Source organism: Cydia strobilella, chromosome 5 (assembly GCF_947568885.1).
Source record: "Cydia strobilella chromosome 5, ilCydStro3.1, whole genome shotgun sequence".
In the NCBI taxonomy this organism is placed as follows: Eukaryota; Metazoa; Arthropoda; class Insecta; order Lepidoptera; family Tortricidae; genus Cydia; species Cydia strobilella.
The window spans coordinates 3,147,385-3,166,448 of NC_086045.1; the positions used below are offsets into that span (position 1 = coordinate 3,147,385).

At 37.7% G+C, this 19,064-nt stretch overlaps 1 protein-coding gene across 1 annotated transcript in view; it reads left to right on the forward strand.

Moving 5' to 3' along the window:
- Positions 1 to 9,378: 9,378 nt before the first annotated feature.
- LOC134741328 (venom dipeptidyl peptidase 4-like) overlaps positions 9,379 to 19,064 on the forward strand; it is a 66,377-nt gene continuing 56,691 nt past the window's right edge. Inside the window, exon 1 of the mRNA XM_063674079.1 lies at positions 9,379 to 9,400. The gene's annotated coding sequence lies outside the window, so the exon portion shown is untranslated. The remainder of the gene's footprint in view (positions 9,401 to 19,064) is intronic.

The following is a 19,064-nucleotide window of genomic DNA, read 5'->3' on the forward strand; positions in this document are numbered from 1 at the left end:
TGAGCGTGCGGCTTGCAATCCGGGGAGGTCGCGGGTTCAAACCCCGGCTCGTACCAATGAGTTTTTCGGAACTTATGTATGAAATATCATTTGATATTTTCCAGTCGCTTTTCGGTGAATGAAAACATCGTGAGGAAACCGGACTAATCCCAATAAGGCCCAGTTTACCCTCTGGGTTGGAAGGTCAGCTGGCAGTCGCTTTCGTAAAAACTAGTGCCCACGCCAATTCCTGAGCCGTGGCAAAAATGCCGGGAAAACGTAAGGAAGATGATGAATGCAATAATTTGTTTCGACACCTTCAAAGCTTAATGAAAAAAGCGTATTCCCATCCCAAATGCCGGCAACGCATAGCAACCCCTCTGTTGCAGGTGCCTGAGGTGCTCATGGACGACGGTATAATAGCTTACCATCAAGCGATTGAGGCGATTGGTGTGCTCCTTTGAGTATAAAATGAAACCGGCCAAGCTCGAGTCGGACTCGCGCACGAAGGGTTCCGTACCGTTACGCAAAAAACCGCAAAATCACGGTTTTTGTATGGGAGCCCCGCTTAAATATTTTTTTATTCTGTTTTTAGTTATTTTTTGTTAATAGCGGCATCATCATTTGTGAAAATTTCAACTGTCTAGTTATCACGGTTCATGAGATACAGCCTGGTGACAGACAGACAGACAGACGGACGACAGTGGAGTCTTAAGTCAAATGTGAACCGGGCTTTAGGATTAGGGCCCCGTTTTTACCCTTTGGGTACGGAACCCTAAAAAATGTCACGCAACCATTGTGGATCGACTAGAAATGGAAATCTATAATCCATGAGAACCAAGGTCATTGACATAGTTAGTAGTAGCATAGAGTAACTTATACTATATAGCAGTCAAGCGTGAGTCGAGCTGAATTACTGTTTTTGATCCGACCCCTACGGGTTTTTTAAAGACATTTCAATTACGTTTCACATAAAAAAATACATTGTTTAAATGGTGTAATGTACAGAACCCTTGGAACGCGAGTCCGACTCGCACTTGGCCGGTTTTTTTAATGTTGATGTGGCAAAATTTCCGTATAAAGTATATCGTACTAATAAGGAAGTAAATTTTTGTATTATCAATAAGTAAAATAAAACTCTACTACCAAAGATAGATATAACTCCGTAATAGATGGATACAGTCTAAGGAAAAAACGTGCCTCGAAAATCAAGAAAATTTGATTCTCGTTCAGAGGGCGTTACTAGCTTTGGCCTACTGTCGTATAGATGGCGTTGACGGTTTCGTTTGTTATTTAACAATTTTAACGCATACTCGTACTACTCGTACTTTTTAGTATTTGTTGTTATAGCGGCAAGAGAAATACATCATCTGTGAAAATTTCAACTGTCTAGCTATCATTGTGACAAACGGGTCTCTATTGTTTGACATAATTATTGAAAGTCATAATGATATGATATGATAATATGATATGTGAACTTCCGGTTCGAGCGCCATCTTGATAGTTAGCATCGTGATTAATTACTTTGTTTTTTGCTCATTAATATTGTTTAAAGTGTAATATCGATAGCTTATTATACAGTGTGCAGTGAATGGAGAATTAATTTTGAAGCGCGTTTAACCACCATCTTGGAGTCAACGGCCGGTAGTCCACGTGCTTCTTGTAAAGTCTAGCTATCGATTTACAAGAGCTAACAAATCACCGTACACTGTCTTGTACAACCGTACAATTTTTGTCGTTTTTAAACCTCTTAATACCTTGATACTGGCGAAATAGTCCCACTGGGCTGAAGCCATAATTTTAAAAGAAGAAGAAGAAGAATATGATATGTAATGATTGTCATATTATCATTAGTCGTAATTTGGTGTTTCTCAGAAACGCGTAACTTTTCAGGATTGCCATAAAACACACCTAACCTAATCTAACCTATCTATAGGATAACATGAGGAAAATCCTGAAAAGTTAACGGTTTTAGAATTACGACTAATGATAATATGACAATCATTACATTATGACTTACAATAATTATGTCAAACAAAGGGACCCAGTGTTGACGTTCGTAGCATCACCAAATTGGCCCTACGGAAGACCAGCGCTGGCTTCATAGCATTATGCTGAGTTTGGTCATTTTTCTGCTTTTTTGTCTGTACATGAGCGTACACGTACCTAAGTGTTTTGTAATAGTCACGAATAAATGTTTATTATCTTTTCACTATGTATCTTTGACTTTTTGTACACTTGTGTTTATAAACTATATAAAACGGCAAGCAGGAGCATGCTGGGTTTATCGCTGACCTAATGGTATTGCCTGTGGGGATATTGCGAGAGGGCAGCAGCTGCCATATATATCCAGTTACTAGACGGAGAATTTACGGATACAGATATGTTTCACCTCACTGCGTTCACTTACATATAGGGGAAAGTGGGGTGGAACCGTTAAGGGAAAAGTTAAATAAAAACCTTAGTTTTATTACAAACTACGAACTTTACTAGTCTCTGATTGATTTAATTAACTACATATTTAATCAGTGAGATCACTATACATTATCACACGTGGAAAAAACAATCAACTTTTAAATTTCTCTTTTGTCCGGTTTTATACCACGCCTTGTCGCAAATCCAAATCCTGTACCCGATTTTGCCCCTTACTAAAAATAGCAATGGAACTCGTCAAGTCCTTCAGGTTCCCAACCAGTAAATACACCCTCCTTGGGCTCATTTTTTACACTTGGAAAATTGTACCCAAGCATCGTTTTTCCGTGTAAGTATTGTACAAAAAAGACACTTATACATAGAAACCGGGACGACCCGGTTTTACCCCGTCCGGTTTTGACCCGAACGTAACTACGAGAAACTAAAAAATCTGCTGAACTAAAATCGTAATGCAATAACAATCAAAGTAATGTTTGTTGATCCTTAATACATATAATTGCAATAAAAATACAAAATGTACCTACTTCAACGTACTTACGACAAAAACTTTGTCCTTAATTGGTAAAAATGGTAAATAAGTTCTGAGCAAGAATTTAGAAGTCTTAGAATGTTGTAACCATATTTATTAGCCAGCTTTGCAAATAGGAAATTTTATAATCCATCTTGTAGCCAATCTCGTTACCTTTGAAACCTAACAAATATAAAATGTTTTCTAAGCATCATTTTAATATAAAAGATGAAAGAAAACATTTTTCATTTGTCAGGTTTCAAAGGTAAGCCTGTATACCAATTCCAACCTTTATGTCAATTTGACGTAGTTTTGACATCATTCTTAGTGCATCTCGTTCGTACTGATATATTGGTTTGATTGAGAGAGATACGCTACAAGTAATTACATCATAATACAAATCAATAATATTCGTTTACGTGACTGCTATATAGTGAAGGCCATTAAAACACGAGTTACATAAAAACATCACACGAGTGTTTTATTGCCTAATTACGACTATTAAGGATGACTCACGTTAGACCGGACCGGAGCTTCCGGCGCTTCGTTTTCTATGGAAAGCACCGAGTGATCACCTGTCATGTCATAGAAAAGTTAGCGCCGGAAGCTCCGGCCCGGACACGGCCCGGACACGGCCCGGTCTAACGTGACGTGAGTCATCCTTTACGAGTATATGTACGGTTACATACGCTGCTTTATCTACACATATTATAAAGCTTTCTATGATGTGTTCATGAACCGCATGTTACGATCGTCATTGCGGCCATAATTGCGGCATTTGATCACACAGTCAATAAAACGTCATTTCAACTGGTAATAGAAATGTGGTCAAATCAAATTCCATACCACTTCTGATAACAATTTTTTATTTCATTCATTGATCATCATCATATCAGCCTTTTATCGGCCACTGCTGAGCATAGATCAGGTCTCTTTTCGAGTACGCCACTTATCCCGGTCCTGAGCCAATCTCATCCAGAAGTGACCCGCAATCTTCCGAATGTCGTCCACCCAACGAGGCAATGGACGCCAGGCACTCCTTTCGTCTGAAAGCGGCCGCCATTCCGATAACATTTTATCCCACCTGCCATTACTGCCTGGTAACATGTCCCGCCCAGCTCCATTTAAGTTTGGTAATGACGGAGCACCTTGATGCGGCGGTTTTTTTTCATTAGTCTATCAATATAATTTTTATAAGTTTTGCCATGCGTAAGCATCATAATTAAGTATGAAAAACCAATACTACTTTCTACAAGTACAAAATTTATAGTGCATAACGATAACATAACAATAGGGAGAATTTCCTTAAACAATAGCCAATTTTATTTATGTAATGATGGACTGACTACATCATATTGTTACGCACCACCTACATTAGCGGTATAACCTATTAGTTATTTTGTTATAAAAGAAATAATTGAAGCATCAAAATTCAAATAACATATTCTATGTAGGCCTCAAGGGCTCTCGACAGTTAACTGCACAGGCATCCACAGGCGTGCCTGACCTGTAATAACACAGGCCGTGGGAACCCACCTTTAGGCTTACCACTAGGCCTTTTCTGTTGTGGCGTCCACCTTGTCATAATTTTTGGAGCTCTCGAATCGGGCATTCTTTAATTCGAGCTGAATGATCTTCATCATCATCATCATCATGTCAGCCGATAGATGTCCACTGCTGGACATAGGCCTCCCCCAAGGTTCGCCACTCCGACCGATCTGGCTGCTCATAAAAGCGTTAAGTGCCCCATTCACGCGATTTCCAGCACTCACTCTCCTTTCAATATCTTTATCATGCTTACCGTCCCTAGTGAATAATGTTCCCAGATACACAAACTCTTTCACTTGTTCTACTCTTTCTTGACCAATCAAAATTTCACAGTTTGTCATATATTCCTCCTTTTCAAATACCATAACTCCATATTACTTTGGTTGCAAAGTGCAAAACAAGTCAAAAGATTTTTTATTCAAAAGTAAAATGGCATAGAAGTATAACACGATTAAGTATCAAAACGAATTGCTCTCAAGTAAGAGGTTGTCATTAAGAACAGAATAATATTATTCCTTCAATTTTCTTTCCTTTTTATCACTGACAAAAAGTCCTTTTAAGGAAATTATGCCATAATATTTTTTCAGGTATGTTATGAGGATATTTCTTTGTTTTTAAGGGGCCCACTGACTATCAGTCCGCCGGACGATTTCGGCCTGTCAGTTAGAACAAAAATTTGACAGTTCCGAACAACTGACAGGCCGATATCGTCCGGCGGACTGATAGTCAGTGGGCCTCTTAATATTTCTGCGAATTTGGCGGGGCCCGGAGGTCTAATGGAAATTAGTTTTGTGACTATATTCCGTCTTTAGATGTGATCTATTATTTTGGTTTGAAAATGAGTTACAAAAAACTAGACTCGCCCACCGAGGATACTTGTTCTTTAATGTTATTTGTTGTTATAGCGGCAAACAGAAATACATTATCTGTAAAAAAATTCAACTGTCTAGCTATCACGGTTAATGAGATACAGACAGACAGACGGACAGTAGAATCTTAGTAATAGGGTCCCGTTTTTACCCTTTGGGTACGGAACCCTAAAAACAACGAATGCAAATTAGCAAATAGCAATTCTGTCTGACTATAGTTTAGTGTGAGCATGGATAAAATCGCGATCCTCCAATATTCAGGCTATTGCCAGATTCACTAATACAGCAGAGGGCCTCCCTCGAAAAGCGAACATCATAATTTCGTTATCTGCCTCTGTATCACTCTTGCATCTTCGAGCAATAGAGAGGCAGATAACGAAATTTCGATTTTCGATTTCGCGATAGACCCTCACGCCTCCGTTTCATTTGGTTTCATCCATTTGGTTCAGCGCTTAAAAATCTGATTATTATAACTCGATTTCCATTCAATAGATGGAGCTGAATATTGGAGAAATGCCAGAGTTTGAATATGTTGTGGCCAGATAATAGATTTTGATATATTATATATAATATGGTTAGATTAGGTTTGACTTTTTCATGATGTGCCCAACCGACCATTGTCATCTGGACGACTGATTGATGTCAGCCTTCTTGCCCTTCTTATTATCCGTCCATAGTCTATAGTGTGAGCACAGACTAATATATGGTGCGAGCAAAGAATGCAAAGATAGATATAACTCCGTAATAAATGGATACAGTCTAAGGAAAAAACTTGCCTCGAAAATCAAGAAAATTTGATTCTCGAACAGATGGCGCCACTACCTTTGGTCTACTCTCAAATAGATGGCGTTGACGGTTTCGTTTGTTATTTAACAATTTTAACGCATATCAGTGAAATACCATGGGTCGAAATCATATATAAATAATTAATGCAAATAAAATAAATCATTTATCCGTATTTAATATTTTAAATATGGATAAATGATTTATTTAATATTTTAAATATGGATACTTAAATGGTTTATTTTATTTGCATTAATTATTTATACGTGATTTTGACCCATGGTATTTCACTGATATGCGTTAAAATTGTAAAATACCGTAAAATGTATTCATTATACGGTATTTTTATACATTTTCATTTTTAGTTTTAATCGTGTGTCGATAGATGGCAGTGAATTTACTGTCGCTACAAAATTTAGTATGACAGTACCGCTCTATCATATTTATATTCTCTTTGGTGTGAGTTTACATTTGCTACTAAACGCATGTTGATACCTACTCGAAATTAACAATCAATTTATTTTGTAACAGGCAATACATAACTTCAAGCTTTATTATGTCAAAAATGTAGACAACTTTGGAGTATGATATGATATGATATTTATTTATTTATTTTGCATTGCATTATAAATTATTAAGTCGTAAGATATAAAAATTACTATTATGATCGTCAAGAGTACATTATAAAATAGATATTCTAACAAACAGTACAAGTTTAAGGTTTCAGGAATTCGTCCATACAATATATTAGTGTTTTTAGCAGTATTTGTTTTAGTTGGGACTGAAATTCCGACACACTGGCTATGTCTCACACGTTTAGGTAACTTTTCATAAAGGAATGGTCCCATTACCCTATTTATGTATATATGTATCTATTACCTACTTATAAATACATACTTACAAGATATATACAGTGGTACTACGTAAACGAAATTAATAACTAGCTTAAATCTAAAATAGGCCCTTGAGGCATTGTACCAAGGATGCTGGCGGCATTTCCCCGCTGTATCGCAATGCTGATACGTTGTGCGAGAAAGCCGCCAGCTCTTCGGTCACCAGTTACGTCAACCAGACGCTTCGCGATTTCTGCAAACAACTTATGCGCGCTGGGACCCCATGGACCTAGAGTTTCAACTCCAAATGGAACGAAATGATACTCTCTACCGAGGCTCTTATATTTATTACGTTTACATACTTAAGTACAGTGGAATCCGCTTATAATGACATCGAAGGAAAGTGACAAATATGTCATACAAAGCATAGTTGATCGCTTTCTATTTTTGTTACGTTTTCCCAATTAGTCCCAAAATTTGCAATTTGGGTTTTATTAGCTTTGTACATCAAAATGAAAACTAAGTACCCATGTGCCACACACGCCTCTAACTCTTCGCAGGGAAATATGTGTGGTACGACAACGAAAACCAGCGAAATCGCTCATAATTCCATGAAAATAGGATTATATTATAAGGTCATAGCAAAGATTGATATAACTCCGTAATAGATGGATACAGTCTAAGGAAAAAACGTGCCTCGAAAATCACGAAAATTTGATTCTCGATCAGATGGCGCCACTAGTTTTGGCCTACACTCGTATAGAGGGCGGTGACTGTTTCGTTTGTTATTTATAATTTTAACGCATACCAGTGAAAGAACATGGGTCAAAATCATATAAAAATAATTAATGCAAATAAAAAAATCATTTATCTATATTTAAATACATTTTATCGTATTTTTATAAATATTTATTTTTAGTTTTAAAGTGTGTCGACAGATGGCAGTGAATTTACTGGGGTTACAAAATTTACTATGACAGTACCGCTCTAGTATAAGTTACTCTATGGTCATAGTAAGCGATATGTCATTATAAGCGAAGTTATCTTAGTTTATTTTATTTATTTATTGGAAACAATGTAAGTTTACAGTTTAAAACCAATTCACTTACATGCTAGTACTTATGCGACTTTGTGATAAAGAGTTTTGTATGAAAGCCAAACTTCGCCCTGTAATTACTTCATAATAATTGGTTGGTCATTAAGCGAAGTCATATAATAAACGGAGACCACACTATGTATTTATAAGTAGGTAATGTATATCGACGCTAAGTACCTATAGCTTTGCTTACTTTGTGGCTAGGTCGATCTGTGTAAGATTGTCTACAAATATTTATTTACTTATGTTTATTCAATAATTAATTAATTATTCAATACTTAAAGCATACATAGACGATGCAATAAGCCCTTTGACTTTGTGAATGTCGCTATCACAGTAGGCCGAGCACATGATTGGCGCGACAGTATCTCGCCGCGAGATAGACTATCCGTATTTTACTAACTGTATGAATTAAAGAGGGACGGGTAGTCTATGTCGCGGCGAGATACTCTCGCGCCAATCATGTGCTAGCCCGGCAGGACGTTAAATAGGGCATTTTCAATTAAAAGGGACCTTATTGTCGATGGCGCTTACGCCGCACAGCTTCGCGCGGCATTGTATTTATATCAGAGCATTGTTTATAATGGCGTAAGCGTCATCGGCAATAAGGTCCCTATTTATAGAAAATACCGCAAATGGACACTTTGCATACGATGAATATTACTAGCCACTCGTTTGTTAATATACTGAACTTGATTGCTTAGGTAATACGGGTGACAGGTAGAGCTATTAAGGTTCTTTTAAATATATGTATATTGTGTTACTTTACTAACTACTCTGTTCATTTATAATTCAACTTAATTTCGTCAACTTATTCCAAAATACACGTTTGTTATAATTAATTTGGCGTTATTTAGAAAAATTAAAATTACAAAATCTTGATCACCGTTCACTTATACATACTTGATACGATTTAAGTTTGCCGTTTTGTAGCCAAATTATCCATTCAAAAACTGACTTTATGTCCCACGTTTAAAGTTTAATTTTCAACCAGTTGTATCGGAAAGTTAGCTACATTTACAGTAACATAGAGATAGTTGAAAATCGCGGCAGTCGCGGCCCGCAGCTCGAGAGCGCTGTACGCGCGACGGAACCACGAGCGGTATTTGTTTGTTTACAAATATGACACGTCAAAATCCAGACATGGTTTAAAGTGGTTAGTTAATAAAGTGGAAAAACTCATCATAACAATAGTGCCATCAGTTTCAGAACCCATGATTTTCGACTTTGTGAAAACTATTGTGTTCAAAAGTGTAATAAGTGTTTTCAATTAAGTGTAACTGGAAACCTGAAACTGTAAAGTGACTGTTCAGGAATAATTTTATGGACTTGACTTTAATGAATTGGTCTGGTAAGTTCTGAAAACTTAAATTTAAAAAATGCATTATTTTTTTAAAACATTTATTTGTTTAGATACTGAGATACTTAAGCTTGAGAAATTAGATACTCATATTCATTTATTAATAATATTATTAGGTCCATATTACACGTCAAAAATTTAATTACATGAGACAGATTACATTATTTTACAGTTTTGGGTAGCGTAGGTACAAATATGTCAATTAATTTTACAATTGTGAGATTTATCATATTAATTAGTATTGTTACATTATATAAATTATTTAATTTAAGCAAGGCTATAAGTAAATAGGTTTAGTTTTTCTCGAAATACTACAAATATTGGAAGAATGCGAGGTATTTTACAGCTAACCTTTTTAGAAGAGTTTATAAGTATCTCTTCAAACTCTTTATTTTATTTTATTTTATTTTATTTTATTTTATTTTATTTTATTTTATTTTATTTTATTTTATTTTATTTTATTTTATTTTATTTAAAAGGCACACTAAACAGACAACATTCAACATAGTTACAAAGAGTACATGAGTGGTAGGTATTGCATAAGAATGCCATCCAAAGCAAGCATGCACAGCAAGAAAGAAATATAAGGAGCAAAAACTATCCTAAAACTATAAAAAAATATCCTAAAACTACTCAAAATTATACTAAATTACAAATTACAACATTTCGCAAATACTTAATAATTACATGTCAAATTGCGTACTATTATTGAGAAGTGTGATGATGGCCGAGAACCCTAAGAACCTGCCTCCTAAATACTGCCTGCCGTGAGTCGAAAATTTCAATATCTTTGTGTTTAAATACCAATTCATTATACTGGCGACACATTCTGACGATTGGATTGTAAAAAGAGGTATTATTTCTGTAGACCTGAAGGACCTGTTCTTTATTAAACTCTCGCGTTTTATACCCATAATTATTGTCATTAACGGGTCTAACGCGATTAAATTTCATTATTTTACCTTTCTTCCGACGTTTCAGCCAGGTTGCACTAGCTGTGGTCACGGAAGACTGACGTCCCAGTAAAATGTCAATTGAGATATGTATTGGTAAACAACACTAAACTAACCGACTTTAGTTTATATAAATGTTCTGGGTAGACAAATAAATTTATCTACCCGTTTCTGTTTCAATGTTTATTGTCCACGGCACGACACGCAACACTAACAATATCCGCACACTGGTCCGAAGATAGATCCCTTGGTTTTAACATCTAATTCACTGGTCCCCAAGTTGACGATAATTTGTACCCGTATATCCTGGTGAAATTTTTCGGGTGTTTTCTTAATTTCCCAGAGTAAGCCAGACTAAGCGTAGCGTTCAAGAGAGGGTGAAGGAATACATAGCGTTCAAAAGAGGGTGAAGGAACACATAGCGGCTGGTAAAAATCGCCAAGTACACAAATCCGCAATAGCTGAGCACTTGCTGACAACTGAAACTAATCACTGGTTTGAGCTACATAAACCTAAACTCCTTTCCACCGAGCGTCACTATTATCCTCAGATCGTAAGAGAAGCTATCGAAATTAAAAAAAGAACACCCGAAAAATTTCAACAGGATAGACGGGTACAAAATATCGTCAACTTGGGGACCAGTGATTCAGATGTTGAAACCAAGGGATCTATCTTCGGACCAGTGTGCGGATATTGTTAGTGTTGCGTGTCGTGCCGTGGACAATAAACATTAAACAGAAACGGGTAGATAAATTTCTTTGTCTGTGGTAATTGACATTCTACTCTACTCTTAAAGTAAGTACGAACTGGTAAACTCGATTTAACCTGACAGTAAAATCGAGTTTACCAGTTCCTACTTACTCCTAACTACGTAACTTTATTAATACAAGTATCAGGCTGCCGTAGCCCGTAACACGTAATGCATATTCAACAGCCTGCGACTGAAGACATAATTGTTACCTTGAAGTTACTGTTCTAAAGCCGCGAACGCGAGTGTGGAGTCGATGTCGCAGATCTGCGACGCCCGCTCCATACTCTCCTTCGAGTGAAGCGGGCTTACGATTAATAATGACCCTATAACCTATTTAACTGAGGAGGTTGATAAAAAGTTATTCGAGTCAGCTACTAACTGGTTGAACAGAAAGCTTGGCTGCATGCTGCAACAAGCAAATTTGTTAACAAAGGTTATTTAAACTGAAATAAAACTGAAATAAATGTCATATACTAAGAAAAAATTACCAAGGCCTCCAGTGCCCCAGGCTGGAATCGAACCAGCGTCCTCTGCTATCTCGGCAGGTGCCTGTACAACAAATTAAACCAAATTAAAGTATTTTCTGTAAATAATTTAATTTGTTCTAATACTTCTAACAGTAAAGGTTATTTACTTGATGTGTTTTTATAGGTATATTTTTTTAAATGGTAGCCTATTTGAGTGTCCCACTGCTTGGCAAAGGCCTCAACCCTGGCTCTCCAAAGCTCCCGATTTCCAGTCCGGCCATTTGTATAGGAAGGTGTCAAAGTCGTCTCGCCATCCTGGGCCTACCACGTCCACGCTTCTCTACCGGCATCCACTTGGTGGCTATGTTAGCCCACCTTCTTCTTCTTAGTCGGTACACTTGCCAGAGTGGTCGTGGTCATCATTGTGAATCACGATGAGTGATGATCTTGGTAATACGGCGCCATTCGTCGCGGACTGCAGCTTTCCGGGTACATTCCTCCCGCGTACGCTTCGGCTGTGGAATGAGCTATGCCGAGGTTTTCCCGAGAGGTTACAGTATGGGGTTCTTCAAAAAAGGAGTGTACAGGTTTTTAAAGGGTCGGCAACGCGCGTGTAATATCTCCGGTGTTGCAGGCGTCCATAGGCTATGGTAACTGCTTACCATCAGGCGGGCCGTATGCTTGATTGCCAGCACCGACGTGGCATAAAAAAAAACATGAACCTTAGTTGCGACCTTGATCCGGTCTGTCCATCTCATTGGTGATCTATCACGTGGCCTGGTGCCTTCAACTTTTCCCTGCACTACGAGACGCTCCATGGAGTCATTACCACGACGAGATACATAGCCGAAAAAGGTCAAAATGCGTGACTCCACTGTGGTTGATAGGCGCTGTTTAATGCCGAGTTCTTTTAATATGGAGTCATTTGTACGAAACTCTGTCCACGATACTCCTAGCATCCGTCTGCACATCTCCCCACCTATCCGGGTGGAACTACAGTAAAAAATCTTTTCGGTTTTCCGTGTGGAAAGCCGTCGACTCTCGGTACGCTGCGCTAAATGAATTTGCCGCTTTCCGGCTCCATCAGAAAAATAGTATACACACCTCAGCCAGTAAATATAAGAATGACTCAAATACATGAAATTATCGGCCGAGGTCGACAAACATTGAAACATGGCAACTCCTACTTTACTGCTCCTACTAGGTTTGTAAAATTAATTACACTACTAAGTCACATGATAATTTTGAAATTCAACCTAATTATAATAGTGGGATGTAAAATGTAATTGTCTATATTATGTATGTCTAAGCGGTAGAAAGGGCGCGTGCCGCGGCACTAATGGATCGAAATGTTTGTTGTTTACAGAGTGCCTACCATGAACCACGTTCGACGTGTTGCCTCTCTGTCGCACTTGTAAATTCATACATTCAGGGAGGCAACACGTCGAACGTGGTTCGCGGTAGTCCCTCAGACCCTTAGCGCCACTTGCACCATCCCACTAACCCGGGGTTAACACGTTAAACCGTTAACCTTTTGGACGCCAATGACGGATATATCGGCACCGCAGGTCCAACGCCAAAGACGGATTAATACGTCACAGACCACAGAGCGACATAAACCTACGTACGACATAAGTTCAATTTCAGTTTTGATACTTCGGTGACGTGGCGTCCGGGTGACAGCTTTTGTGTTTGACACGGCGTCGAAAAGGTTAACCCAGTGTCAAATTGTACTGATAACCATGGTAATTCCAGGTTTAACCCGTGTTAACCCCGGGTTAGTGGGATGGCGCAAGTGGCGCTTAGCTAGTACCTACGTTACTGGATGCCTAGTCAAGGTTGCCCTACGACAACGAAACCCTTTGTGTCTCTATCCCTCTTCCATATTATTAGTATTAGTTGCGTTTCGTTCGCTACGGAGCGTAAACGTTTGGCATGTTGGCTACGCACATTGCTGCGCAAAGATCATATATTTTATTATACTTTATAAAAGACCTTTTTAAAATTTTCTTTAATCTTTTATTTTCATGAGCATAAAACCTTTCAAAATCGCATGAGAACGTAGTAGACAACGACAATCACGAAATTTTTAGTATACAATATTTAGTTTAAAATGTATCTAGCTTCTGCGTTCGACTTTTTCTATCCGTAGCAAGCTCGGTTCTCCATACAAACGTAGTTACGCTCTCATTTTAAAACTAGTAGCTAGTTTGCTCTGAAACTTTGTACTTTCAATAGGATAAGGTATATCTATGTCTGTAATTAGTTTATGTAGCTTCATATACCATAGTTAAAAAAAAAGCGAATTGAAGTTTTTCATACAAAACTAGTTTTTGCTCTATTTCGTTTGTTTTATAAACTGGAGCCATATAAACTAATTACAGACCTAGATGTACCTCATGTTATTGTATGTGCAGTTGACAGACAGACAGAGTTACAGTGGCATTTATAATATTAATAATAGAGATTACTGGTACATCAATTTCAAATTCTTTGCGTCAGTCAGTTAAGGTACACCGGCGCCCTTTATTTCGCCAAGGGCGTCAAGAGACATTTGAGAGGCAAGTACTCGCCTGAGACAAAACAACTTGCCCACTTGACTTACGTATCTACAGTACCTACTTAAGTGGAGCATTCTAATCGGAGAGGTTACGATTTAGAGCGTTTTCACATTGCCCGGATCGATATCGGATGTCGGATAAAAGTAAAATGTGAGACATGTGTGTTTCTGTATTCATTTAATATTTCAGTAATAAATATTTCAGTAATAGTTATTACTGAAAACGATAGATAATGCAAAAAAGGCGGACTTGATGCCATATGGCACTCTCCTGCAGCTGTTTTTCTCATAGGCGCCTTCCGACATCCGATATCGGAAAGGCGCTTCCGATAAATTCAGCTATGTCGGAGCCCCCCGTCAGCTGTCGGACCGATAATATTTGAAGGGTACACGAAAAGAACATGTCTAGTCAAGTAGTCACTTAAGTAACATTTTGAGTAATCGCGGTTTTAAAATTTGGAACCATGTCAAAATGTATGGTAATTCCGTGACCAGGTCTTTTTTAACTAAAAAAAAGTTTTGTTACATATATTATACAGTAGCAAAAGATATAACCAATAGTTCATTAAGAGCTCTACATTTTGAAATAAAAATCTCATTTTCCGAAAAAAGTGACGAAATGTATTTTCCGTGTACCCTTCATTTGTTTGTGTGCGTATGTGTAGACATAATGTTTGTTGTAGTGTGTCCAAGTTCAATTCAACATCACCTCAATTGAGTATAGTGAACATTAAATCATTTTACGGTTTAGACTCACTTGTTGTTGTTGTTGTTGTTGTTGTTGTTGTTGTTGTTGTTGTTGTTGTTGTTGTTGTTGTTGTTGTTGTTGTTGTTGTTGTTGTTGTGTTAATGATTTAATGTTAGTATGTCTCACAACAGTTTAAATTCGAGTATAGTGAAGTCATTAAGGCGTTTCCCTGAGCCAGAAGGCGAAAAATCTCCTTAAATGATCATGTTTTTCTAAGAGGCGCTGATATTCGTAGACGTGGAAAAAATATATGTAGTTCTTGATTATATTATCTTTAACAACATAGCTTCCGATACACGAATACACTTCGCTCGATACAATTAATTCCCAAAGTAACCTCTAACTCGGCCTTTTAATCCTACTTTACTCGCCTATTTATTATGTGATACTATAAACAAAAAAAGAAGAAAAAACAATCTTAACTTAAATAGTAATTTCATAGCTTTCGAATTTCGATATTGTAAGGTAACGTTTTTAAAATAATTAAAAATCGACAAAATTCGATCAAAATTGACCCTTGGCGCGTATGATCTTTCCCGTTCTTTCTTGCGAAATGTGACAGTGACAGCGGCAAACCGATGGAACTGCCTAAACTCATCGACGGTCCGCAATGACATAATACTTACGAACAGAGAAAGTGTTACAGATGCACGTAACATGCCGACTACTAAGAGCTAATTATCAATTCTGGTCAACGCACTATTGTCGTCGATCGCGTGTGAAATACATAATCAGTTGTTGACAAGATGGTTTGTTTTTGCAAAGAGGCGTGCTTGCTGAGAAAATAGTTATTTGTGCAACAAGAGAGCAAAGTTGGTTTTTCTTGCGAGTGTTTGTTTTGAGTCCCGAGAAAACGAAGGATTCTATAATTGAATCACGAGCGAAGTGAGTGATTGTAAGTGAGAATCTTGAGCGTAGCGAGGGACTCAACAACACGAGATGTAAAAAATAAATAAATAAAAATAAAATGTAAATTAACTTATAACTCGTGTTGCACATATAATATTTCACTTCAGTAGTGAGAACATATTAAAGGTAATATGTATTTCGAATTACACAGAATAATACAGAGAAAAAAAAACGAATTTGTAATAGAAGTATGAAGTGGCAGTTCATGGCCTTCACTAAATTAAAAAGCTACTTTGTTTCACTCCCTGGAGTGAGGAAAGTAGGTTTGTTCGAGCTGCTGAGGTGAAAATAATATTTGATCAACAGTTCAAAACTTTAGGTTAGTAGAAAGTGTACTTGCTGTACCTAGGTTCGAATTCGGGTAAGGGCATTTTTTGTGTAATTTTAAGCATGAAACTAAACGAGACTCGAACCAAGGTTTACTCTGTGTTACGAAATAATAGTTTATTTTAGTTTTACTCCTAAAGAATCGATTTTCATATATGTGCCATTTTCAATTAAAAGGGTACTTATTGTCGCTTGTCAGTAAGGCGCTATTTCCATATAGCTTCAATTAGAAATCAGCCTTATCGACAATGTGGTACCTTTTGGTTAAAAACGTCACATATAAGCCCGGGGCACAGTTTATAAAACAATACAGTCATTCGACGAAGCCGTCTAGACAGGGCAATCGTGCAGGGTGCGAGGGGCGAGGGGTGGGTCGCGCGCACCCGAGCTGCATACATCGCCATTGTTAGTAGCTCGGTACTACTTACAGGGCTAGCGTGTCTTATAGTAAGTCAAGTGTAAGTCTTGGGCAGTTGTGTAAAAGTATGTGACAACTCTACTGTGTTTTTGTGCGGTGTCGGTCCACTGTTTCTTTTTACACTGTCCCAACTAACATTAGGCGCTAAATATTAGGGTTAAAAGAGATCTACACAAGCGTTTGTTTAGTCCAGAGGTTCTATTGATGTTCTAAATATAGGAGTTAAAGCCGGCTATAACTCCTTAATAATTTATAATGTAATTTCATATTATGAGAATAAATATCTAATCTAATCTAATAAAATAAAAATAAAACCCGGATTGGGCACATTTTTATCACCTTAGGTTGCAAAACGGCGCTACAATAGAGTTATAGGATGAAATAAGAGGTAGAAGAGCGCTAAAGTAGTGATGTAATACCGTTGATTAAGTCCTTAGGAGTTAAAAGGGTGGGTGGAAGAGACAAAGGAATCGCGACACAATGCAATCAGGGTTGATTCGCGACATTCACTGCCAACGTTTTCGTAGCGCTACGCTCGTAGCCGATCCCAGAGTTTTCCTGCTTTGTAGAGTAAAGCGCCTACCGCCGAACGGGTTCCCGGCACTCAATATGGTATGCAATCTCATTATTTTCAAATGGTTTTCTATAATAACATTTTTCATAAAGGCAGTCTTCTTATCATAAATAAATAAACTGTTATTATTAAACTCGTGTAAAGTTTATGAACTGCAATAATCGAGTGACACGTGGTATGAAAATCTTATTATATGTAAATAATGCTATTTTATATCACTGGAATGTTGTCACAATATTACTCCAAGAATATAAATTAAAAGTGAAAGAATTAAGTGACTTGGGCTCGGGCGGGTCTCATCACCGTGGGCCAGTAATCTTAAGCCTAAAAAGGGGATCAACCTCGGAATGAGAGATAATAAGCTGGAAACTCGTATACACCTTCGTTACGACGTATTAAAGGTTCTCTTAAAAGTCGACGCATATATTGTGTGCGCGTCAGGTTATTCAAGGTCAAATGTCATACAAATCGGTTTTTCTCGGATATCAAAACTAGCCCATCGGCATGCCGACTAAGCTACTGAGAGTACTGAGACTACACGCGAGTCGAGTTAGGAGTTTTTTAAATAAATAATAAATAAATATTGTAGGTAAAGTCTTACACAAATTGACTTAGTCCCAAGGTAAGTCCAAGAAGGCTTGTATACCCACAATACAAGCCTTCTTGGGCAGACAACGAAAATACTTAAATACATAGAAAATACCCATGACTCAGGAACAAATATCTGTGCTCATCACACAAATACGTGCCCTTACCGGGATTCGAACCCAGGACCATCGGCTTCATAAGCAGGGTCACTACCCAGGCCCGCTAGGCCAGACCGGTCGTCGTAAATATTTGTATGTATTTTATTTTTCGCTCCTATAACTTATAAGAATCGAAAAAAAACAATGAAGGGGCATATCCATACTAATATTATAAATGCGAAAGCCTGTCTGTCTTTCTGTCTGTGTGTTCCCTCTTCGCGCTTAAACCGCTGAATCGATTTAGATGAAATTTGGCGTAGAGATAGGTTGAGTCCCTGAGAAGGACATAGGATAGTTTTTATCCCGAAAATCATCCCTTAAGATAGTAAAAAGCGGGGTGGAATTGAGATAATTAATGAAGTGCCTGCTAATTTGTGTGCATAATATGCTCAAATTGAATTTGCTATGAGAATTTTTCCAGGCGCTATACTTACTTTAGCTGTTGTTACTAAGTCCACGCAGACGAAGTCGCGGGCAAAAGCTAGTATACTATAAATATACAATAAATTGTGTAATTTTTTTTCCACAATGATAACAGTCAGGGAGGAAAATGGGGACTACGTTTGTATGGAGAAGCGGCCGTCCACGCACTATCGGTCTAATCCTTTCTGTAGCTCCTAATTCAATTTGCAAGGAGCAGATGTTATATCTTATTGTTGCATGTCTGGTTTTTCTCACTATAAGTACCTACCTACTTACGAGTATTACTGTTATCTTGTATATATGGGTTATACAAAGAAAGTATCTGTCCCAATTTCTCGAACATAAGAACTTACTTAAGGAGCCCACTGATTATCAGTCCGCCGGACTCAATGATGAATCCTAAAGTCTGAGTCTAAAGGGTCCCACTGATTATCAGTCTGCCAGACGATCGGCCTGTCAGTTGTTCGGAACTGTATTTTTTTTATTCTAACTGACTGGCTGATATCGTCCGGCGGACTGATAATCAGTGGGCCCCTTTAGACTCAGACTAGGATATTATATCATTGTGTTATTACTAAAGCGCCGTAAAATTCATGACGCTTACGCGTTTAAATCGAAAGATTCACGCTATCTTTAGTCATCATTTAGCTTGTCAGTCTGCGATGGCCATGATTTCATCATTTCACTAATTTTAGTGAGTGGGGTAAATTGAGTTTGGAGCTTACTCGATTGTCGGGCGGGTAAATTCGTTAATCTAAGTAGGCCATACACATCAGGCC